The sequence below is a fragment of the Ornithodoros turicata genome, chromosome 5, assembly GCF_037126465.1.
Source record: "Ornithodoros turicata isolate Travis chromosome 5, ASM3712646v1, whole genome shotgun sequence".
NCBI lineage: Eukaryota > Metazoa > Arthropoda > Arachnida > Ixodida > Argasidae > Ornithodoros > Ornithodoros turicata.
The window spans coordinates 37,681,000-37,705,105 of NC_088205.1; the positions used below are offsets into that span (position 1 = coordinate 37,681,000).

Here is a 24,106-nt window from a genome sequence, read left to right on the forward strand (position 1 = left end):
CAAGTTATTTTGTCCTGGCATGTAGCTGTGAGACGTGAGATGTCTGTGGAAGCCATCAAGTCATTCCCCATTCTCTTTACTCCTTGAACCTGGATGAAGAAAGCACTGTTCTGGAAGATCCTAATTTGTCAGAGGCATCGTACAGGCCTCAGTGTACAAGCCAGGTCTCTCAGCAAAATTGTCGTGCACGCACGTACCTTGTGTGATGCCGTTCCATGGATGGATGGGGCTTGGATCAGCTGCACCTGGTCCTTCTATCATACAGAACTTCAAAAGTGCACCTGAAATTGGCCACGACAACCGCAAAAACCGCCTCTCTACAACACACGAACGGTGAGATAGAAGGAAACTGGGAAGTGGTTTTATGTCGCTTATGTTATGAACAGACGATACTGCATGTATATAGTGCCTGTTTCTAACACAAGCACAGAAATAGCGTCAGGTCTTCCTTTTAGTGATCTGGGTTCCTAGTTTGTGAATTGTTCTCTGTCCAATAATTGTAAACACATAGTATATGTAATTTAGTAATATACCTACCACTTGCGCTTGACTCTGTCGAGCTGCCTGTGCGGTCCTGTAATACAGATGAAAACCAATCATATCTACCACTTTCCACCAATGGGAACGAAAGTCACAGGTTCAGTAACAGGGAAAGTTCCATGATAACGCGTCCGATGAGGAGAAAAGCAAATCACTTTCATATGAATGACATCACATTCGTTTACTTATTCTGTTTTATTTATCTATTTATTAATGATGGGTTAGGGGATACGTTATATTGTACCGATTTCGTCGTTTGCTCCTAAGGAGAGCTCACGTACAACAACAATAAATGATGACGATGACAGTAGTATGGGATCAGCTCAAGTATCCGGAAACTCACACAGTCATCTGGACGCCATTAATTAGCAATTAGAGCTAATTGGGACCCCCCACATTAATCAGCACCCTCCAGGGAGTCATTACACTAATTGGGGAGCATCTAAGACGTGTCCAGACCACTGTGTGAGTTTCCGGATACTTGACCTGATAAAAAATAAAAAAATAGGTAGAAAATAAAATAAAAAGATAGAAATAGAGTGGAGAGAAACAATTTATTCGAAAATCAACGATGCCGTGACGAAGAAATGGCTCCGGGGTGACCAGCGCTTGTTGGCGTCGGGTAGTTGAAGAGATCGACGACAGGTAGCCACTTAGTTGCAAGGCATCACACCAGATGGTGCCACCATCATAGCTCTATGTGAGAAAGACAGCACAAGACACTAGCGGCAGGTAAAAAATGGCAACACTGCTAAACAAGTCTAGGCATGCAAGCACTAGCGGCAGGTAAAAATGGCAACACTGCTGAACAAGTCTAGGCATGCGAGAGAAAAGGTCTAACCGCTACTGCTAAACAGCATGGAGAAAACAGTACACATCGGGGAAAAGGCAATCGACTAGGCCTAACCACAGCGTCACAACACTACGCGGCTAACACAAGGCGGGAACCACTAGCCACACGACGGTAAACGTGCGTCAACAGGCTTGGTACGGGACACCGCTAAACAAGTTTAAACATGCGCGTACAGTGGGAAAAGGCTTAACACGAGCACGGTAAAACAACACGCAAACATCGGTAAATAACCCACCTTTTTCCCCTGCGATTGCTCATCAGCCAGGCAGAAACTGAGCGAGCGCGGGGACTGCAGAGCAACCGAGCGCGCGTCTGCTATCCGCGACAGCCAGCCAGAAACTGAGCGACCGCGGGGACTGCGGATCAACCGAGCGCACGTCTGCTCTCCGCGACAGCCAGCAAGAAACTGACTGGGACGCCGCTCTACGGCCGCTACGCATGCGCGCGCGCTCTTAGCGCCCTCTGCGGCGACCACCTGCAAGAGGCTAAGACAGAAGAGCATTCCTGCGCCCCCTGCTGGCCGTTCTCATTGGTCGTGACGTCATCCCATTTTCCCAAGGCTACACCGTTCTTTTTTTTTCACGTGGTCGACACAAGTGGACAAGGTCGATCTGCAATGAAGCCGCGGTATGACGTCATCATGCACCTGCATGGCTCAAGGACGCGTACGCTCTAGACAGGGGGCCTATTATTTATTGAATCACTATCCCAAGATTATTTTCTTTTTTCTACTATAACGATTGCATAGGAAGCTATTGCAGAAGAGCACCATGTATGAAAGCTGATCGTAGGAATTTCAAAGTCTTACTAAATGACACTTGCAAAAGAACAAAATATCCTAACACGTAACTCCATCAATGGCTAATAAGAGGGCTAGGCACTCAACAAACCAACACAGAGTAAGAGTACCAAGGAGCGCAGAACGATGCGTCTACTCCATCGGATAGCCAGGCACGGAACTGAATCGCAATGCTTTTTCTCCTCTATAAAGTCATGCATCTGTCCCTCTTGCGGTTGATTTCTGAACTAATTTAACCATAAAATTATTAAGAATAGCGCTATTCCCATTCAGGGCAGCACTATCGACATCGTCAAGACAAGAATGTTCCTTGTCGAAAAAAAAAAAGAAAAAATACAAAGCATCAACAAAGGAAAGCATGCATGTCGGGGCATGTCAGGACAAATCGCACGACTGCTGGGCAACAGAGGAAAACAAACACTTGAACAGAGTGAAAAGACGCTCACCATCATCGGACACGTACACTACATTCCCTCATTGTAAATCCGCTCGTCACAAAATCCACCTGCATCAACGAACACCATTCACCAGTGACAAACCACACATCTGCACCCCATCAGAGGCAGACAGAACCCCACCGAAGCTACGCTCCTCTACTGACGGCCAACGCAATTGCAAGGAGCAGAATGAGCCTGTCCACACCCGTCAGTGTCCAAGAGAGAAGTGAATCCTTGCGCCCCCTGCAGGCCGTTCTCATTGGTCGTGACGTCATCCTGTTGTCTCAGGGCTACACTGTTTTTTTCCACTAATGCTCCTCTAGACAAGGTCAACCTGAAACAATAGTCCCGCGGTATGACGTCATCATGCAGGTGCGTGGCTCAAGGACGCGTACGCTATAGACAGGGGACCTGTTATTTATTGAATCACTATCCCAAGATTATTTCCTTTATTCTACTATAATGATTGCATAGGGAACTATTGCAGAAGAGCACCATACATGAGAGGAGATTGTAGGAATTAAGCATTTCATTCCCGAAGTCTTACTATACAGGAAAAAATAGAATAATGGTTCAGCAAGACATGTTCATGGCAAAAGTGTTAAGAATAGCACTATTCCCATTCAGGGCAGCACTATCGACATCGTCAAGAATGTTTCTCTTCAAAAAGGAAAAACTACATGTAGAAGGAAAGCATGTCAGAACAGGCCCAGGCATGTCAGCGCATGTTTGTCAGACAACAAGGTGGAAAAAAGCGAAAAGAAACACTTGAACAAAGAAGAAAACCAGTATCAAACTATTTCTAAGCACACGCACTCCTCTTATTCAAAAACAGTGTTCATCATAAATCCGTCCAGGGCAATACACACCATTTTTCTATTGCTACACTTTTTGCAGTAATGGTCAACGCGTTGCTACAGTGGTTAGCGTGCTGGCCATGTCACGCCGAGACTGGGAGGTATCCGGGTTCGAATCCCGGTGCCGGCTGTGCTGTCTGGGGTTTTTCCTGGGTTTTCCTCAGACGTTTTCAGACATATGTCGGCACAGTTCCCTTAGAAGTCGGCCCAGGACGCACATTCCCCCAGGGCGTCAGTCGTAACGTTGCCCACCTCTGTGAGGCCGACAACGGCGAGCCCTTTCACCACCCACCACCACCACGTCATCACATCCTGTCTGAAGAAGACAGCGGCAAAGACTCCTATTAATTATTGAATCGCAAGAGTATTTCCTTTGTCCGATTCTTAATGACGTACACTTTTACAATAAATTAAAAAAAGCACCATGCGTTTTTAGCGATTTTTAGCGATTTATTTCTAGCGATTTTAGCGATTTTCACCCCCAAAGGCTCATCATGGTCATTAGAATCACATCAACAGTAAACTACCACTGCTCTTTTAAAATAATAAGTGAGACCACTCAACATCATCACCAGGCTTATGTAATACATGACCCTTTCTACGCTCATACATTCGTTGTCTGAGGCTACACCTGCGAGCAAAAAGGCGCGAACGCCGGGGGGGGGGGAGGGGGGGGCAAAGTTCTATTCGCGCTCGACGGAGGACTAGACAGAACGCCTTTACGGGAACACGATGGCATTATCACCATATTAATGATTATTGCATTGCAGTCTAGAAAAGCTACTACAAAAATATAATTTTAGGAGCCTATTAAAAGTCTACTTTTTATGGAAATTATAATTGCCCTATTACTTGGATCGCCATTATGAAGCGTTCCAATTTTTTCTCTCTTCCAATTTCAGCCTTGTCATGCAGTGAAGCAGACTCACATCCAAAATAATTAATTAACACTGAGGGTGCCGTGCTTCAGGAATTCCTATCCTGCGCTCAGATGCAAGCGTTTCTGCACGAATACCTATAACAGCGTAATTCTTCAACATACCGAGGTCCTAACAACATCTAACAAACTTAACGTGCTTGACTTCAAAAAACTGAAGGATATGCTAATAAACTAAGAAAAAGAACACTCATGTCTGGTATCTGATAGTGCCACATACACAGACGCATTGCCCTTGCGTAAAGAAAGCACAGGACAGGGATACACAATTTTCCTTAGGTGAGCAGGGAAAAGGCTTAAGACCTCAGGTCACCACACATCGCCACGCGGCTAGCACAACATGACACCAACAAGATACTAGCAGCGGGAAGAACTGCAACACTGCTAAACAAGTCCAGACATGCCATGATGACGTCACAAATCAGGAAAAAAGCACACGCATGCACGCACAGAGAAAAAAGCATTAAACACACGGAGCGCTCAGGAATAATCGTAGCGTTACCGCACATCGCGACGAAGCTCAACGTCTAACGCAAGACGACAGCAACAAGATATTAGCGAAGGGTAAAAATTACAACACTACTGAACAAGTCCAGACATGCGACATCGCATACAAAACACTGCTCATCGGGGAAAAGTCCTAAGCCTGCGGCGGATCATCATAAAGCATACACAACTTCATTTTTCTATTCTGCGTAAACTAAACGGGGTCTGCTTGGAAAACGACGTACAAATTTTCTGAGGGAACAAAGAAATATAGAAATTTCTACTCCGTGTTCAGATACCAGCATTTCTGCTCAAAAACCTGCAAAATTAAGCACTGCTTACTTCGTCAAGATATCAAACACCCAACAAAATCAAACAAACAACCCCACTTCGACTGATAGGACACTATTCAGCTTTTACGCAGGAGGCTTTCTTCTACATAAAAGTAGAGAAAATAAGAAAAGAGCAGCGAAAAATTACACGCACTTTTGCTCGCATAGCTATAAGAAAATAAATAAATAAATAAAATAACGACGCACACGCTAATAAACTGTGATAAAGACACCCATTTCTGCTATCAGATAATTATTGCATAATGCTAAATACTCATTTGCATTGTCCCTGCGTGAAGAAAGTACAGGACAGGGATACACAATTTATCTTAAGCGAGCAGGGAAAGTCACTTCTACTCGAACAGCTTAATACCATAAAGTCTGAATTTTTGCAAAGAAAATAAAGCTTGAACAGCGCTACGAAGGTGACAGGCACATACTAACAAACAAACAAACACTTCTATTCATTTCTATTGATAAAGGCGTAAACCACACTACAAGAACAAAGCACACTGCTTCAGGAAAGCGTATCAAATGCAACGCAACAGGACCGGCTCTCATAAAATAGCCTGCCCAAAACAAAGACTTCACCAGGTTCGCGAGGCAATTCCATTAAAAACGCTCTCGGTCTATCCTACAGATAGCAATGCAAGCGCTGTTACCCTTATTTTTTAAACTACTATTCCACGCAATAGTACATAAATGTATCACTCGTGTCACATGAAAAGGCACACACAAAGAACTTACTTGTCAAGTGGGATCTCTGGCTCAGAAAAGCGCGCGCGCCCGCGCGCACACACAGACACACTCACATTTTCACACTCACAAACACAAAGTCTATTCTCACAACCGCATAAATCCATATTATTCCTCAGGTCAATAATTATCCTACCATCGTCAAAAGATGGCTCACTCTTGTATGCGATCGCAAAGCGATAGGTCCTCGTTCCGGATGTAATAGGATATCGCCACTCGACTGAAGCCAACCAAAAAAGAAAGAAAGGAATGCACGTTCGCTATACCTCCACGAAGAAAACGGTGCCGTGCTTCTACGCAGCGATCATCATACAGGAGTGAACTGTCTTCTTCGTTTCCTTTTATTTTCTTGCACCCATATATTTTGCAAGAATACTATAGAGACCCAACAGAGCAGTGCGCTCCCATCAACACACCTTGGGCTGACCTTACACACCCGAAGCCTTTTCTGAATACATTCTGCTGGCGCTGGAATAAAAAGATTTATCGCCAGGGTACAACAATGTCAGCTCTGCTTCCGTTTAAGTGATAAAACACTGCGCCAGCTCGGGGTAACGGATCGCGCGCGTCCAAACCGCGAGAACGGGCTCGCGTTGCGCTCGCACGGGGAATCACGCGCGTCGCATCGCGAGAACGGGCCCGCGTGCGGCTCGCGTGGGGCGCGGTTCGGGCGCACTGTTTTATCACCTAAACGGCAGCAGAGCTGACATCGTTGTACCCTGGCGATAAATCGTTTTATTCCAGTGCCAGCAGAATGTATTCAGAAAAGGCTTCGGGTGTGTAAGGTCAGCCCAAGGTGTGTTGATGGGAGCGCACTGCTCTGTTGGGTCTCTATAGTATTCTTGCAAAATATATGGGTGCAAGAAAATAAAAGGAAACAAAGAAGACAGTTCACTCCTGTATGATGATCGCTGCGTAGAAGCACGGCACCGTTTTCTTCGTGGAGGTATAGCGAACGTGCATTCCTTTCTTTCTTTTTTGGTTCGCTTCGGTCGAGTGGCGATATCCTATTACATCCGGAACGAGGACCTATCGCTTTGCGATCGCATACAAGAGTGAGCCATCTTTTCACGATGGTAGGATAATTATTGACCTGAGGAATAATATGGATTTATGCGGTTGTGAGAATAGACTTTGTGTTTGTGAGTGTGAAAATGTGAGTGTGTCTGTGTGTGCGCGCGCGCTTTTCTGAACCAGGGATCCCACTTGACAAGTAAGTTCTTTGTGTGTGCCTTTTCATGTGACACGAGTGATACATTTATGTACTATTGCGTGGAATAGTGGTTTAAAAAATAAGGGTAACAGCGCTTGCATTGCTATCTGTAGGATAGACCGACAGCGTTTTTAATGGAATTGCCTCGCGAACCTGGTGAAGTCTTATGAAGGCTATTTTATGAGAGCCGGTCCTGTTGCGTTGCATTTGATACGCTTTCCTGAAGCAGTGTGCTTTGTTCTTGTAGTGTGGTTTACGCCTTTATCAATAGAAATGAATAGAAAGTTTGTTTGTTTGTTAGTATGTGTCTGTCACGTTCGTAGCGCTGTTCAAGCTTTATTTTCTTTGCAAAAATTCAGACTTTATGGTATTAAGCTGTTCGAGTAGAAGTGACTTTCCCTGCTCGCTTAAGATAAATTGTGTATCCCTGTCCTGTGCTTTCTTCACTCAGGGACAATGCAAATGAATATTTAGCATTATGCAATAATTATCTGATAGCAGAAATGGGTGTCTTTGTCACAGTTTATTAGCGTGTGCGTCGTTATTTTATTTATTTATTTTTTCTCTTATAGCTATGCGAGCAAAAGTGCGTGTAATTTTTCGCTGCTCTTTTCTTATTTTCTCTACTTTTATGTAGAAGGAAGCCTCCTGCGTAAAAGCTGAATAGTGTTCTATCAGTGGAAGTGGGGTTGTTTGTTTGATTTTGTTGGGTGTTCGATATCTTTACGAAGTAAGCAGTGCTTAATTTTGCAGGTTTTTGAGCAGAAATGCTGGTCTCTGAACACGGAGTAGAAATTTCTATATTTCTCTGCTCCCTAAGAAAATTTGTACGTCGTTTTCCAAGCAGACCGCGTTTAGTTTACGCGAAATAGAAAAATGAAGTTGTGTATGCTCTATTATGATCCGCCGCAGGCTTAGCACTTTTCCCCGATGAGCAGTGTTTTGTATGCGATGTCGCATGTCTGGACTTGTTCAGTAGTGTTGCAATTTTTACCCTTCGCTAATATCTTGTTGCTGTCGTCTTGTGTTAGACGTTGAGCTTCGTAGCGATGTGCGGTAACGCTACGATTATTCCTGAGCGCTCCATGTGTTTAATGCTTTTTCCTCTGTGCGTGCATGCGTGTGCTTTTTTCCTGATTTGTGACGTTATCATGGCATGTCTGGACTTGTTTAGCAGTGTTGCAGTTCTTCCCGCTGCTAGTATCTTGTTGGTGTCATGTTCTGCTAGCCGCGTGGCGATGTGTGGTGACCTGAGGTCTTAAGCCTTTTCCCTGCTCACCTAAGGAAAATTGTGTATACCTGTTCTGTGCTTTCTTTACGCAAGGGCAATGCATCTGTGTATGTGGCACTATCAGATACCAGACATTAGTGTCTTTTTCTTAGTTTATTAGCATATGCTTCAGGTTTTTTAAGTCAAGCACAAGTGCGCGCAATTTTTCGCTGCTCTCTTCCTCAAATCACCGATTTTACGCAGAAGAAAGTCGCATGGTACAGCTGAGAAGCGGGTTTCTCTGATTGTTTGTTAGATGTTGTTAGGACCTCGGTATGTTGAGGAAGTCAGCTGTTAAAGGTATCTGTGAAGAAATGCTTGCATCTGAGCGCAGGATAGGAATTCCTGAAGCACGGCACCCTCAGTGTAAATTAATTATTTTGGATGTGAGTCTGCTTCACTGCATGACAAGGCTGAAATGGGAAGAGAGAAAAAATTGGACCGCTTCATTAATAGCGATCCAAGTAATAGGGCAATTATAGTTTCCATATAAAGTAGAATTTTAATGGACTCGTAGAATTATAGTTTTGTAGTAGTTTTTCTAAACTGCAATGCAAGGTAGAAAATCATTAATATGGTGGGAATGCCATCATTGTTCAGTAGTGTTGTAATTTTTACCCTTCGCTAATATCTTCTTGCTGTCGTCTTGTGTTAGACGTTGAGCTTCGTAGCGATGTGCGGTAACGCTACGATTATTCCTGAGCGCTCCGTGTGTCTAATGCGTTGTCCTCTGTGCGTGCATGCGTGTGCTTTTTTCCTGATTTATGACGTCATCATGGCATGTCTGGACTTGTTTAGCAGTGTTGCAGTTCTTCCCGCTGCTAGTATCTTGTTGGTGTCATGTTGTGCTAGCCGCGTGGCGATGTGTGGTGACCTGAGGTCTTAAGCCTTTTCCCTGCTCACCAAAGGAAAATTGTGTATCTCTGTCCTGTGCTTTCTTTACGCAAGGGCAATGCGTCTGTGTATGTGGCACTATCAGATACCAGACATGAGTGTCTTTTTCTTAGTTTATTAGCATATCCTTCAGTTTTTTGAAGTCAAGCACAAGTGCGCACAATTTTTCGCTGCTCTCTTTCTCAAATCACCGATTTTACGCAGAAGAAAGTCGCATGGTACAGCTGAGAAGAGGGTTTCTCTTATTGTTTGTTAGATGTTGTTAGGACCTCGGTATGTTGAAGAAGTACGCTGTTATAGGTATTCGTGCAGAAACGCTTGCATCTGAGCGCAGGATAGGAATTCCTGAAGCACAGCACCCTCAGTGTAAATTAATTATTTTGGATGTGAGTCTGCTTCACTGCATGACAAGGCTGAAATTGGAAGAGAGAAAAAATTGGAACGCTTCATAATGGCGATCCAAGTAATAGGGCAATTATAGTTTCCATAGAAAGTAGACTTTTAATAGGCTCTTAAAATTATAGTTTTGTAGTAGCTTTTCTAGACTGCAATGCAATAATCATTAATATGGTGGAATGCCATCGTGTTCCCGTAAAGGCGTTCTGTGTAGTCCTCCGTCGAGCGCGAATAGAACTTTGCCCCTCCGGCGTTTGCGGCTTTTTGCTCGCAGGTGTAGCCTCAGACAACGAATGTATGAGCATAGAAAGGGTCATGTATTACATAAGCCTGGTGATGATGTTGAGTGGTCTCACTTATTATTTTAAAAGAGCAGTGGTAGTTTACTGGTGAAAATCGCTAAAATCGCTAAAAATAAATCGCTAAAAATCGCTAAAATCGCATGGTGCTTTTTTTAAATTTATTGTAAAAGTGTACGTCATTAAGAATCGGACAAAGGAAATAGGAAATACACTTGCGATTCAATAATTAATAGGAGTCTTTGCCGCTCTCTCCTTCAGACAGGATGTGATGACGTCACGCAGTCTGTAGCAATGCGTTGACCATTACTGTAAAAAAGTGTAGCAATAGAGAAATGGTGTGTATTGCCCTGGACAGATTTATGATGAACACTGTTTTTGAATAAGAGGAGTGCGTGTGCTTAGAAATAGTTTGATACTGATTTTCTTCTTTTTTCAAGTGTTTCTTTTCGCTTTTTTCCACCTTGTTGTCTGACAAACATGCGCTGACATGCCTGGGCCTGTTCTGACATGCTTTCCTTCTACATGTAGTTTTTCCTTTTTGAAGAGAAACATTCTTGACGATGTCGATAGTGCTGCCCTGAATGGGAATAGTGCTATTCTTAATACTTTTGCGATGGACATGTCTTGCTGAACCATTATTCTATTTTTTCCTGTATAATAAGACTTTGGGAATGAAATGCTTAATTCCTACAATCTCCTCTCATGTATGGTGCTCTTCTGCAATAGTTCCCTATGCAATCATTATAGTAGAATAAAGGAAATAATCTTGGGATAGTGATTCAATAAATAACAGGTCCCCTGTCTAGAGCGTACGCGTCCTTGAGCCACGCACCTGCATGATGACGTCATACCGCGAGACTATTGTTTCAGGTTGTCCTTGTCTAGAGGAGCATTAGTGGAAAAAAACAGTGTAGCCCTGAGACAATAGGATGACGTCACGACCAATGAGAACGGCCTGCAGGGGGCGCAAGGATTGACTTCTCTCTTGAACACTGACGGGTGTGAACACGCTAATTCTGCTTCTTGCAATTGCGTTGGCCGTCAGTAGGGAGCGTAGCTTCGGTGGGGTTCTGTCTGCCTCTGATGGGGTGCGGATGTGTGGTTCGTCACTGGTGAATGGTGTTCGTTGATGCAGGTGGATTTTGTGACGAGCGGATTTACAATGAGGGAATGTAGTGTACGTGTCCGATGATGGTGAGCGTCTTTTCACTCTGTTCAAGTGTTTGTTTTCCTCTGTTGCCCAGCAGTCGTGCGATTTGTCCTGACATGACCGACATGCATGCTTTCCTTTGTTGAGGCTTTGTATTTTTTATTTTTTTTCGACAAGGAACATTCTTGTCTTGACGATGTCGATAGTGCTGCCCTGAATGGGAATAGCGCTATGCTTAATAATTTTATGGTTAAATTAGTTCAGAAATGAACCGTAAGTTCCGTGCCTGGCTATCCGATGGAGTAGACGCACCGTTCTGCGCTCCTTGGTACTCGTACTCTGTGTTGATTTGTTGAGTGCCTAGTTCTCTTATTAGCCATTGATGGAGTTACGTGTTAGGATATTTTGTTCTTTTGCAAGTGTCATTTAGTAAGACTTTGAAATTCCTACGATCAGCTTTCATACATGGTGCTCTTCTGCAATAGCTTCCTATGCAATCGTTATAGTAGAAAAAAGAAAATAATCTTGGGATAGTGATTCAATAAATAATAGGCCCCCTGTCTAGAGCGTACGCGTCCTTGAGCCACGCAGGTGCATGATGACGTCATACCGCGGCTTCATTGCAGATTGACCTTGTCCACTTGTGTCGACCACGTGAAAAAAAAAGAACGGTGTAGCCTTGGGAAAATGGGATGACGTCACGACCAATGAGAACGGCCAGCAGGGGCGCAGGAATCCTCTTCTGTCTTAGCCTCTTGCAGGTGGTCGCCGCAGAGGGCGCTAAGAGCGCGCGCGCATGAGTAGCGGCCGCAGAGCGGCGTCCCAGTCAGTTTCTTGCTGGCTGTCGCGGAGAGCAGACGTGCGCTCGGTTGCTCCGCAGTCCCCGCGCTCGCTCAGTTTCTGGCTGGCTGTCGCGGATAACAGACGCGCGCTCGGTTGCCTCGCAGTCTCCGCGCTCGCTCGGTTTCTGCCTGGCTGATGAGCAATCGCAGGGGAAAAAGGTGGGTGATTTACCGATGTTTGCGTGTTGTTTTACCGTGCTCGTGTTAAGCCTTTTTCCACTGTATGCGCATGTTTAGACTTGTTTAGCGGTGTCCCGTACCAAGCCTGTTGACGCACGTTTACCGTCGTGTGGCTAGTGGTTCCCGCCTTGTGTTAGCCGCGTAGTGTTGTGACGCTGTGGTTAGGCCTAGTCGATTGCCTTTTCCCCGATGTGTACTGTTTTTTCCGTGCTGTTTAGCAGTAGCGGTTAGACCTTTTCTCTCGCATGCCTAGACTTGTTCAGCAGTGTTGCCATTTTTACCTGCCGCTAGTGCTTGCATGCCTAGACTTGTTTAGTAGTGTTGCCATTTTTTACCTGCCGCTAGTGTCTTGTGCTGTCTTTCTCACATAGAGCTATGATGGTGGCGCCATCTGGTATGATGCCTTGCAACTAAGTGGCTACCTGTCGTCGATCTCTTCAACTACCCGACGCCAACAAGCGCTGGTCACCCCGGATCCGTTTCTTCGTCACGGCATCGTTGATTTTCGAATAAATTGTTTCTCTCCACTCTATTTCTATCTTTTTATTTTATTTTCTACCTATTTTTTATTTTTTATCAGCTCAAGTATCTGGAAACTCACACAGTGGTCTGGACACGTCTTAGATGCTCCCCAATTAGTGTAATGACTCCCTGGAGGGTGCTGATTAATGTGGGGGGTCCCAATTAGCTCTAATTGGTAATTAATGGCGTCCAGATGACTGTGTGAGTCTCCGGATACTTGAGCTGATCCCATACTACTGATGACAGAGTGACAGATCCGATTGGGAAAGTACGTAGACATTGTGACTTACTGTCGAAGTTGCTGGCTCCCTTTGTTCGTGGAACACTGTCGGAAGGACGTCAAGTTTCTGTTTTTTCCTTATTTGTGTCAATCCAAGTTGCACTTGCATGATGTTCTCATCCAGGTACGCATCATCGGCGAAATGCGAGGAGCATACGCGGACAGCATGAATACTGCTTGCTTCATCTGGATACCTGCTAGTGATATAGCTGCTTCCCACTTTCGCTTCGTCTGGCTGTCCCTAGGCGTGCGAAATCAACGTCGCGGTTTTCGAAGGAAGTTTTCCTGCAGCCGGGAACGCTGCATCGGTTTCCGGACGGCATCTCACGCAAACGATGAAAGCGCAGAGATTCTCCCGATTCACAAAGAGTACCCGCGTCACTGGAAAGTGAACCTGACATGTGAACGCGGGCGACGTGCAGGAAAAAACAAAGCAGCCCAAGACTTGACGGCAGACGACAGCGTCCTTGACCGCGGATTAGCCAGATTCGACCTTGCGTCACACGATGTTGTTGGCGCTGGCGCTTTCGAGGATCAAAACGAAACCCGATCTTTTAAATACAATTTCTCATCACCCGGGCAGTTTTAGGAGGAGAAAATTTGGAAAATAGCTCGTGGTAGTGTGCTGAACAAATTGGTATAGGATTCGTACCCACGGATCTGGATGCGACAGTCCCTTTAACTGCGTTCATGGCTCCTTTCTCAAAGTCAGTGACAACGGCATCAGGAAATGGCGTGCCAGCGCCGTAGCGCGTGGCAGCAGAGGCATGTCTTCGTCATCACACACGGGCCGGAAGGACCACTAGAGGAAGACCACTACAATGGTACCATGTTCTGTGAAGCGCACTCGTCGACCACCGCTTGAAGAAGTTCCTCATACGCTTCTTGTGTCTTCCTCGTTATCAGGGCGTACACGACGGGTGCTGCGGTTGTACCGAGAGGTGCTAAAATGACGTATAGTTGCTTGAAGAGCTCAGGCACTGCGTCAAAGGTCCCGTCCATGAACCATGTTGTCGATTCACTTAAAAGCCGGAGTCCGGAAGAGCCTGCGAAGACACTCATGCGGTCCTCCGAGTCGGGGCCACTGTCATATATGAGGAAACGCTCCTGTGTTGCCCCTCGTGTTAGCGCCCAGTCACCGTCGATCACAAGTTCTGTGAGAGATGCTGGCTGGGGCGGGTACACAGAAGATCGTTGAGCACGAATACACCGCTTGAGGCTGTCCTCTTGCTTCAATGACACCTTCTCTGCTGGTGTAAGACGTGACATCGCTCGGGCTACAATCGCTGCAGGGTTCTCCGTCGTAGACATCGCAAGTTCTCGCATCGTGCTACGAGCTTTTGTCACGTTGACATCACTGGGATTCGGAGGATGGGCTACACTGACCCCCCCCCCCTGTCCTGTTGTTTCACATATCAGGGCCCTTTGCAGGCTTCTATTCTTCTCACGCAGCGCCAGCGGACGCCTCAGACCACAGTCTTGTGCTTTACGTACACGTACCCATCGAAACACATTTTCTCACGTCCTTTATTTGATGTGATGATTTCCATCGCTGTAACCACTCAGGGGTGTCTGCAATTGTGTAAAAATTTCATTACTTGGGGGAGAGCACTGTGAAAAAGTTTCAGTGTGATCGACTTGTCGAAGTCATTAAAGCAGTAGTGGCCCTAGAACTGACCCTTGCCCATTCTTAATTGCAAATATAAAATTGGATATGACGCTAAAATAACATTTCTTACATAATGCACACATAAACGAAAATGAAACTAAAATTTCTTACAAGTTTCACAATCCACGTCTACTAGTAAAAAAAATGTTTCCAGTGACTTACTGAGGATGGATGAGATCCGATGTTTCACCTGACGTTTAGAGCTCCGTAGGTTGAGCGGCGGTACTGGTGAAAAGCTTTCTGTCCTTCGGTTGGGGCTTACACTTGACGTCATTCTCTTTTCCCGCTTCGGCCCGAGTTCTTAGACCTAGGTCAGTGAACTTTTTGAATGTGTAACCTACTCTTAGCCTAGGCGTGGTACTGCCCTGGTGAAAAGCTTTATGTGCTTCCGTTGGCGCTTACACTTGACTTCATCATCTTTTCCAGCTTTGGCCTGAGTTCTTATTGTCTGTGTAACCTACTCTATCCTAGGCGTGGTCAGGAGGTCAGGAGGAGGCCTTGAATAAAGGTGTCTGGTTTGTACCAGTGGGGTGGGGGTATATGTTTACTTTAAAAATATATAATAACTATAAGGAATGGTCTGCCAGGTGCAAAGCCGGTTTGCTGTTCCTTAAAACCAGAAAAGAACACGGGACTGACAATAAAAAACTTGTTTCAGCACTAGTTCATAGACTGTTCATGCACGGTATGCACGAATGTGCTAAGAGTGTTCAGAAGAATGTGCGGGAGAAAGAAAATAACGACTGTGTCCGGGACCAGTTTTTCGTGTCTTACTATAGCAGTGTGATATATAATTGGCCGCTGTTTTTGTTCCTGAATAAATCCAAGCGTATTTGTGCACTAATGTCATCTGTCCCGCACCGATCGAGTTATTGCGAACTTTGGGATAGCAGTTTTAATCAAGCGAGGTAGTCAGGTGCTACTACTATGCAATTTGAAGCAAGAAAAAAAAAAAAAAGAGGAAGATGAAACGCCGTATTCACAAAATATAATACATATCTCTGTCACACCAAAGATGTGTGTTTAAGCGACGGCAAAGCTATAGACCTCTACCTGTTTATGAACAAATGACGTCATAATGTTCGACAGCGCCACGAGTTTGGTAGAGTTGAACTACGTTCAAAGCTAGTGGCGAACAAGGTCGCGTCCGAAAGCCACGGCCCTGAGGGGATTACGAAGGTCTCTGAAAGGGACGCGACCTTCGATCCTACTTTTCTTTCAGCGAACAATTGCCCATTCGTGGAACCCATCTCTCCCCTTCCGATCTGTTTTGACTTCGGTCTGTCTACCAACGTCATGATGACGTTTGTCGGGTAGACGTTTATGGCCCGTCTGCGGAACCATTTCTTCCGCCTTTTGCCAGCGGGACCCTTCTTTCCGGGACCTTTTTTTCCGGGACCATTTTTTTCGGATCCCCTCTCTCTGGCCCAGGGGCGGTCCCAGCGAAGTACTTTGGGGGGGGGGGGGGCTGCGACGTCTGCGAGCCTTTAGCCAGTCGCTATCCATTTGGGTGCGAGGGGGGGGGGGGAGTGATAGGATTTCGAGCGAGAAAAGGTTGAGGAAGAGACGAAAACTGGACCAAGCCATGCTTTTTTTGGGGGGGGGGGCACCGCCCCCCCCCCCCTTGGGACCGCCACTGCTCCCTCCATTCGAAGCAGGGATCGCAACCGAACCTGAACCGAAAACCGCTAAAACCCCGTATTTTCGCTGAACCGAAACTGAACCGAACCAAAATGTTTTTTTTTCTCGCTTTGCGCCTAACCGGAACTGGACCGAAATAAATTCAGGCGGTTACCGGTTCGCGAAACGGTTCAGACGTAATGTACGTTGTGAAAGATCGGAACAACGATTTACAAAAACAAATTCGAAACCGAAACTGAACAAAACTGCAACCCAAGTGCGCGAGGTATTTCCTCCTCGCAGCTATTGCGTTCATTCAATCGTGTCAGTTTTGAGGTCGTCCTTGGCAGTTGTAGGCTTCCTTGTACGCGATTTTTGTCGTCCAGTAACCTCAAGCTTTCATTTTAGGCTGTATACGATGAGTGAACAGAGAGAGTACAGTATGCTACAGTTGCAGTAATGTTGCTCCCAGGGCCGGTGCTAGGGTTGCGCGGGGCTTGAGGCAAAGGCACATCGCGGGCCTGTTTAACACCAGCAGTAATGAAAATATAAGAAATTATAATATTTTCGCAGTGGGAGATTTTAGCAGTACGGAAAATTTCAGCTGGAGAGAAGGGTGCGAAATCCTCGGTGTAGTTTGCAAGGTTGGCGGATTTTTCTTAAAAGTGGGACTTTTTCTCATCACATGACGGAATGGCAAATAACACATTCTTCTCTCGTTTCTGTTTTAGTCGAAGATCGCGCGTGCGATTAAGTGCATACTCGATATTTTTAAAAAAGTAATCCCTGGTTGAGGGCTTCGTGCACGGGGCCTATGCAAGTGCAGGGCCTAAGGCGGTCGCCTTACTCGCCTACCCCTATCGCCGGCCCTGGTTGCTCCTAAAATGCAGATCTGTAACACGCAGTGTTGCTGTGAACCACTGCTGTGTCGGCAACAACAACATACATTTGTGTTGTTTGAGAATATGGTAAGGATGTATACTTGCTTTTAACGTAAAACGATAAAATATCAACAATAAATATCAAGCAAACAAAAAAGGACGAACACAAGGAGCACTAACTGACAAACCAGTTTATCTGGCTCTACCCCAGCTCACACCAAGACAACTCATACCAGGGCCGGGCTAGCGGTGATGCCGGGTGACGCCGCGTCGGCGGTGCCAGAGCAGCTTCGGCGTAAAGTTGGTGAAGTTTCGAAATATGGTGGATGCAGCAAGGACGCGAGCAACGCAGCTATGTCGGCACTGATTTTAAGGGGGGTTTTAGTGTCCTGCCATTAACACGTTTTCGGTATTGAAACTCTGAAAAGCTCGGGGCACTTAGATACTTCTGCAAGTCAATTCACTGAAAGATACATAGAAGGCATGCCGGCTTTGATTCTTTGGTGCGACAACGATTCAAGAAGAACCAATACTGCGTTTTTCCGCTACCTACTCGATGACAGGTAAGTCAGTTCATATTCCATTCTGCCGCATAGTATAGCGTACGTAGCACCACACCTGTGTCATATAGACCAGCTTGCGCGCCTGACGTCACACTCTAGCGGTGGCGCTGCAGTCAGTAGATCGTCTGCTTGGTGTGGGCAAAACAACAGTCAATTTGAGTAATTTGACTTATGACGCTCCCTTCTAGAGAAGGACGGGTCGCAAGAAGCTCGGGAAATAAAGTGTGGGTACCCGCAGAGGCAGAGAAAGTCAAAGCGAACAGGTCAACATATATTTAATGCAGTGCTCACAGAGGTAAGACCATAATCAACGCGCGGTATAGCAATACGATCGCTGCACTAACGTGGTCAGAACCGAAAGAATGATAGCCTTAGCCTAATGAGGACCCCTTGTGCGGTGATGATGTCAACGTTCTCAACGTATGCGTGGCTTTTCCTGGCGATGGTGCCTTCCTGGTTGAGACCGGGCCGCGGATGACGAGGTAGACGGCGGCTGGGATCCTTCGGATCGAGCAGTGAATGGCGTCTCCGGACGGTACCGCAGAGTCCGTAACTGGGCGGCCACGATGAAAGCATGATGACGGACAGACGGCTGGAACCCGGAAGGCGGTACGGCAACCTACTGGCTGGTGGACGTGAGGTCCATTGGCCGTGAGGCGATTGGTGGCAGAATCTTCTTACGTTGAGTCGGCTCTCCTCTTCCTTGCATTATCTTCGCCAGCTTATATAGCAATGGACGGAGGAGGAAATCGGGGTCCCACGTGTCGGCCAGAACTAATCACCCCGCCGGACCATAACCACTACAATGCAAACGACCACATGCAACTCATTGCATAACGTCAAGCTCTTCCTTGCAAATCCTAGTACAAAGCCACCTCTGGACGCAGTTCAATGCAGGTCACTTAAGGCTATGGTCTCACTCCTCTCTTAAAGGGAGTATGAAATGATTTTTTTTCTCGCTTTCATCAGAAAGAAAACATTTTTCTGAGTCAAGAACCAAAATTTTACCTTCGTCATGCGCCGCGCTGTGGCAATCTGCCGCGCGGAAACACAGACACACGAGCAACTTAGTCACGTGACACGCGCGACACGTCATCGTGACGTGTCGTGGTCCCGCTAGGAGCATGCGCCGTAGGATCCCGCGTATGCGTTCATCGGGAGTGGAAATCTCCATGACGCCAGCAGCCGCCGGCTCTAAAGCGAAACGCACCGCCTCGAAAATATTGTCGCCACCGGCGTGCGAGCTCGGAAGATCTCTGATTGGCTGCGCATTATATGTATAAATATTTGGATGCTCATTGGTCTCCAAGAACTGGCGTCAGTTTCCTTCGCGCTGATTGGACGATAGTCATTTGATTGAGGCGCGCGTATCCAAAAGGTCGGTCGAACGGAGGAGAAAGAAAAACGACAGAAGAGACATCGCGTCTGTCCGGCCACGCATGTTCTCTCGGACTTCGAACTGTATGCAACCGTTGTGCACGCAGACGCTAGGGGTAGTTTGAGGGTTTTGAATGCTTTAGATTTAGATTGTGGCGAACTGCTAATGTGAGAACGGAATGGCACACCCACCTGATCATCACAACAGCGGGAAGACGAACATGACATGGAATCCCTGCACCTCCAATGGACGCAGAAATCGTCAGAGAGGAAGTCTGCACTCTTTCCGACGTACTGCAGGTGAACGGTAAGAGAAATTTGATTACTTTTTTGTGACCGAAGGAAGTAATGCAGGTTTATCACGTTAAGTGTATTACGTACAACATTTACGAGTCACTCGGTACGTTAGCGGCGTTTCATTGTGCAGTGCATTGCCGTAACTTGTACGTTTCTGATATGCCGCTAATCAAATTATGTGTGGTTATGCTAGTTGCTCCTCATGCACGTCGCAGCCGTTCATTCACTGTGATCTACGAACATTCGTGACAAATGCGCTTTGGTGTTCAAATACGAAATTAAGATCGATTACTGTAGAAGTCATTTTTTCCGCGTGGAAAATATTTTCGCGTTTCCGAACAGAGCTGGTTTGAGGAGTTATTCGCGAGAAGTTAAATTCGCGACACAGGTTTCCGGGGGTGCTTTGCTCTTGCATATCGTGCCGCCGTCAACACTCCGGCATGTTTCGGCAAGTACTAAGACATCCGTTGTTCACGTTAATGGCGGCATTCTAGGTCAATTCCTTTCTTCTCCTCACAGACATGGGAGGAAATGCCCCGTACAATGGCCTTTAGGGACCCTACAGGATGTCATAGTACTGGCCGCGTGCAGGTCAGCCACTTGATTTTAGCAGCTCTCATTCATTATCACTCAGGCACTGAACAGTTCGGTTGAGGTGTGGTAGTATCATACAAGCTGGTTTTGAGGATGCGAGAAAAGGCTTCGTGGTATAGTGGTACACTGTATGTACAGTGCAACGGGTTTGTAGGAGTAGGGGTTTGTAGGGTGATCGAATTTCATTTCCTTACATCTAGCCTGATGGGATAAAACAATCTTCTGCGGCTTGCTTAAACTGCCTACACTGCATGGAGCAGAAAGAGCCAAGGTAGTCACGGTACAGCGTCGAACGCCGAACGATTTTCGCCCTCATGTGGCTAGAGTTATTCGCGGGAACTTAAATTCGCTATTCTGGAGGAGTGCGCGAAAAACGCGAAAAATAATTCCGCGCGAAAAAAAAACACTTCTACAGTATCTATGATAGCAGTGATTTTCGTGCAGAGTTACGGATCATCAATAGATTTTTTTTGTTTTGTTTTAGTTCTCCCGCAGCCATCGGCAACGACGACGCACATAGCTCAGCATTGGCTTCTGAACTGCCCTTCTATGTCGAGGCACCTAAAGCTCCAGTGAAGCCTGTTACAAGACGAAAAAGATATGTACTGTAGCTTTTTCGAGGCAGTTCCCGAGGACAAATAAACTTGATTTGTCATACACCATCGCTTTTTGATTTTCTGCTTTGGGACAGCATGATCGTTGCTCTACAGCAAGACAGCAAGCGCTGAAGACAAACGGACGAGGCTGGGGGGGATAGGGGGGAAAAGAGGAGAGACGAAAAACCCGAGGAGAGAAGGGAAAGGAGGTCGGTCTGCGCACACTCTTAAAAATGAACTTCACCGCATAGCACGCTCTTAGCCAACCATCATCTCAAATGATATCGTTATCTGCCCTGATTTGTTGAAAACGGGAGGCATACGCCTTTTCTGTGACAATTATGAACAGCATAAGTGTCACAAAAAAGGCGTACGCCTCCCGTTTTCAACAAATCAGGGCAGATAACGATATCATTTGAGATGATGGTTGGCTAAGAGCGTGCTATGCGGTGAAGTTCATTTTTAAGAGTGCATGCGCACTGGGCTCCAGCTTTTTTCCCGCGCTGCATCTCGGGGCCGCTGTGAGTGGTTCCTGGAGATCACGTGGTTTGGGCGCCCTCCATTTTCCCTGGACCATTGCGTAAACGGGAGCTTCCGACGGATGACGCCAGCTTCTACGCGATGGTCGCGGTCTATCGCAGTCGCATCCTGTGGTTTTCGTCGACATGCCGAGACGATGTTGGATGGTTGGTTGCCCTAATTCACGTCAATATGCGCCGGGCATCCAATGTCATATGCTTCCCAGTGACGAGACAGACATCCTTTGATGCCACGAAGCAATCGGACCGCCGGAACGGAAAGACTGTGCGGTGCTATGGGTGCCATCGACTGCTTGTGTTTGTAGCGAACATTTCCATGATTGCGACTACGAAGGGGACGCTGAATCTCTTCAACGTACTGGATAACGAGCTCACAGTGTCGTTTGAATCAAGATGTAGCATCATCACAATACGTGTCCACACCGGGGAAAGAACATATCCACCTAAACGACACAAAAGTGTGAGTACTTTTGTTATTGGGGCTAACAAAGATCTCTCAGTCCGTGTGGTCCAAATGCTATCACAGATTTCAGGATTGCGTAAATGGGTTAATTCTCATTGGCGTGACTTGGAACATTGCGGCCGCTTACGGCACACAAGAGGGAGAGTGAGAGAGAGTAAAAGAAAGACAAAATAGAAGTTACCGAATCTAGTCACTAAACTCAGGTGGTCCAGTGTTGATAAAAACAGACTTCGTTTAGCATGATCTTAGCAAACCATACTTTAACAGAATATTTATGTAATATATTGAACATATGAATCGGTTCTTTTCTCTTCAATCATCTGCTTTCATGTTCATGTTTACAGGTAACTTCCTCAGCGGGGCCTGAAACCCCCGAAGTGAGACAGCATGATCACTGCAACCCACTATGCAGACTCCTTCCAGATTCCTCTTTGCAGCATTGTCTTGCCTACGATTCGGGCTCTGTGTGTTGTTCATAAGTTCTTGTTTTTATTATTTGATTTCAGTTTGCTGATTTCATATTCACAAATATGATATTGAGGGGGCATTTTCTTGTTTACGCCTGAATAAGCTAGGATGCCTTTAAGAGGTGCACACTTTTGTTCCTTATCTTATAATCATTACTCAGGTGGATTACTACATCCATTTATATTCACCCGAACTGGAGTTGCATACTGTGTTATTCATTTTCTTCTCTCAAACCAGGGCGACCCATGTGTATGGCAGCTGAAGTCTTTCACCAGCATAACATGCCAGAAAAACTACAGCAAGTGCTGTGCAGTTCACCTCTAAAATAAATAAACCTAAGTTTGATGCACTATGTCCTCAGGAGATTTTGTTCCTGCTACAACTCTGCACTTTGTTTTACATTACCAAAAATAACCTTACCAACCATTACCATACCAGTGGTGCTCTGCTGTGTTCAACAAGTTCAACTTGCTCTGGGCATCCTGTAAAGCCTGTGCAGCTACTTTAGCCCTTATTTGCTGGTAACATTGGTGCCAATACAGCTGTGTGACAGTGTAAAACAGAATACATCTTGTGTTTGCATATGCATAAAAATTATGCATGTGTAGCATATAATGTGTATATGTAGATGTTACAGTTATTAAGTCTTATGTATATTAGTTATGGTACTATTTGAACTAAATGCCGACATTTCAGCTGTTTGAGCCTGGTGCCCTCATCCTTGACACATATACAAGTGGGTCCACATCCTCGGTGGAGCCTGCACAGCTGAGGACTCTGTCCAGGTGGCAAATTGAACAGTTCTTTTACAAAGAAGGCAGATTTCTGCCAGAAGACCAAAAAGCAGTTTATTTAAAATAGTACCAATTACTTCTCGTTTTTTTTATTACAAAATATAGGGCATGTTACGTGACTACTGGGGCTTTTTGCTTCTTTCCAGGTACCTCAACTGGTGACTTCAAGCTTATGTAACAATAGTATAAGGTGGCAATGAAGCAGGCGAGCTGGTGTCGTTAATTTGTGTCCCTCAGCCTCGGGGTTTGCTGAGCGAGGGAGGCACCGCCTCCAAATGGCGCGCCAATAGGAGGACTCGGGAGGCGGAGCGCTGCGGCCTCTGCTCTTGCCTAATAGATGGCGCATCGGTAGCGCTCAGCTCGGGATATGTGAGCCGCTGTCGTCTGCTTCTTCCGGTAGAGCTACGAGCTACGACCTTGAAGCCTCTGCTCTCGCGTAAGAGATGGCGCAACATTGGCGCTCGGTATAGAGTCACCCGGGTACAGTGACTCTAGCTCGGTAAGTGCATGTGTGGTTGCCATAACTTTGAGCCTCGACCTTGAGACTGGCCGGTAACCTAAATTCCGATGACGCGGCGATAGCAAACCATAGTTAGGGTTGCCACCAGGCCGGTATTATAGGGCTGTTGCGCTAAAGTTTGGGGAGGGCGACTGGAGCGCCACTCTGACCCCTACCGTCGGAATGCTACGACACGCGGCCGCTCTCGCCCCGTATGCATAACTGATAGCAACGGGTAGGACGCGTCAAAGAGTGCGCCGTTTTTTTGTCTTTTTTTCCGAAATCGAATTGTACTCGAATGAAATCGAACTCTACTAAAAATCGCAAACAGCTGTTGTGTCGTACGCATAGCAGCAAGAAGATGGCTACGGCAAAAATTTGCCCGCCCAAGAAAAGTCCCCAGAAAAGATGTCCCCCAAAGAAATGTCCCCGACTGGCAGCGCTATTCCGGCTGCCAGTCGGGGCAGCAAGAGCAACTATTTGTGTGTTGAACCACAAAACAGTTTGTTTCTTTTAGATGTCCCGTTAATATTGTTCAACTATCTTCAATATAACGGCGAGCGTTTTGTCAAGACTCCATTGAATTCGATGAGCACCCTGCGAATTAATCTTTGCCACGTTCTTGTTAAGCCTGATTTTTCTCAGAATGAAATTTATACTTTGGCACCCCCAGTGCACCAGAGAAGCACCCCCAAGAACA

General features: G+C 46.1%; 1 long non-coding RNA gene across 1 annotated transcript; it reads right to left on the reverse strand.

The window, feature by feature from the left end:
- Positions 1 to 18,037: 18,037 nt before the first annotated feature.
- LOC135395537 (uncharacterized) lies at positions 18,038 to 18,923 on the reverse strand. Its single transcript, XR_010423151.1, has 2 exons — positions 18,788 to 18,923; positions 18,038 to 18,579 (listed from the first exon to the last, which is right to left on the reverse strand). It is a non-coding gene; the product is annotated as an uncharacterized LOC135395537 (long non-coding RNA).
- Positions 18,924 to 24,106: the final 5,183 nt, after the last annotated feature.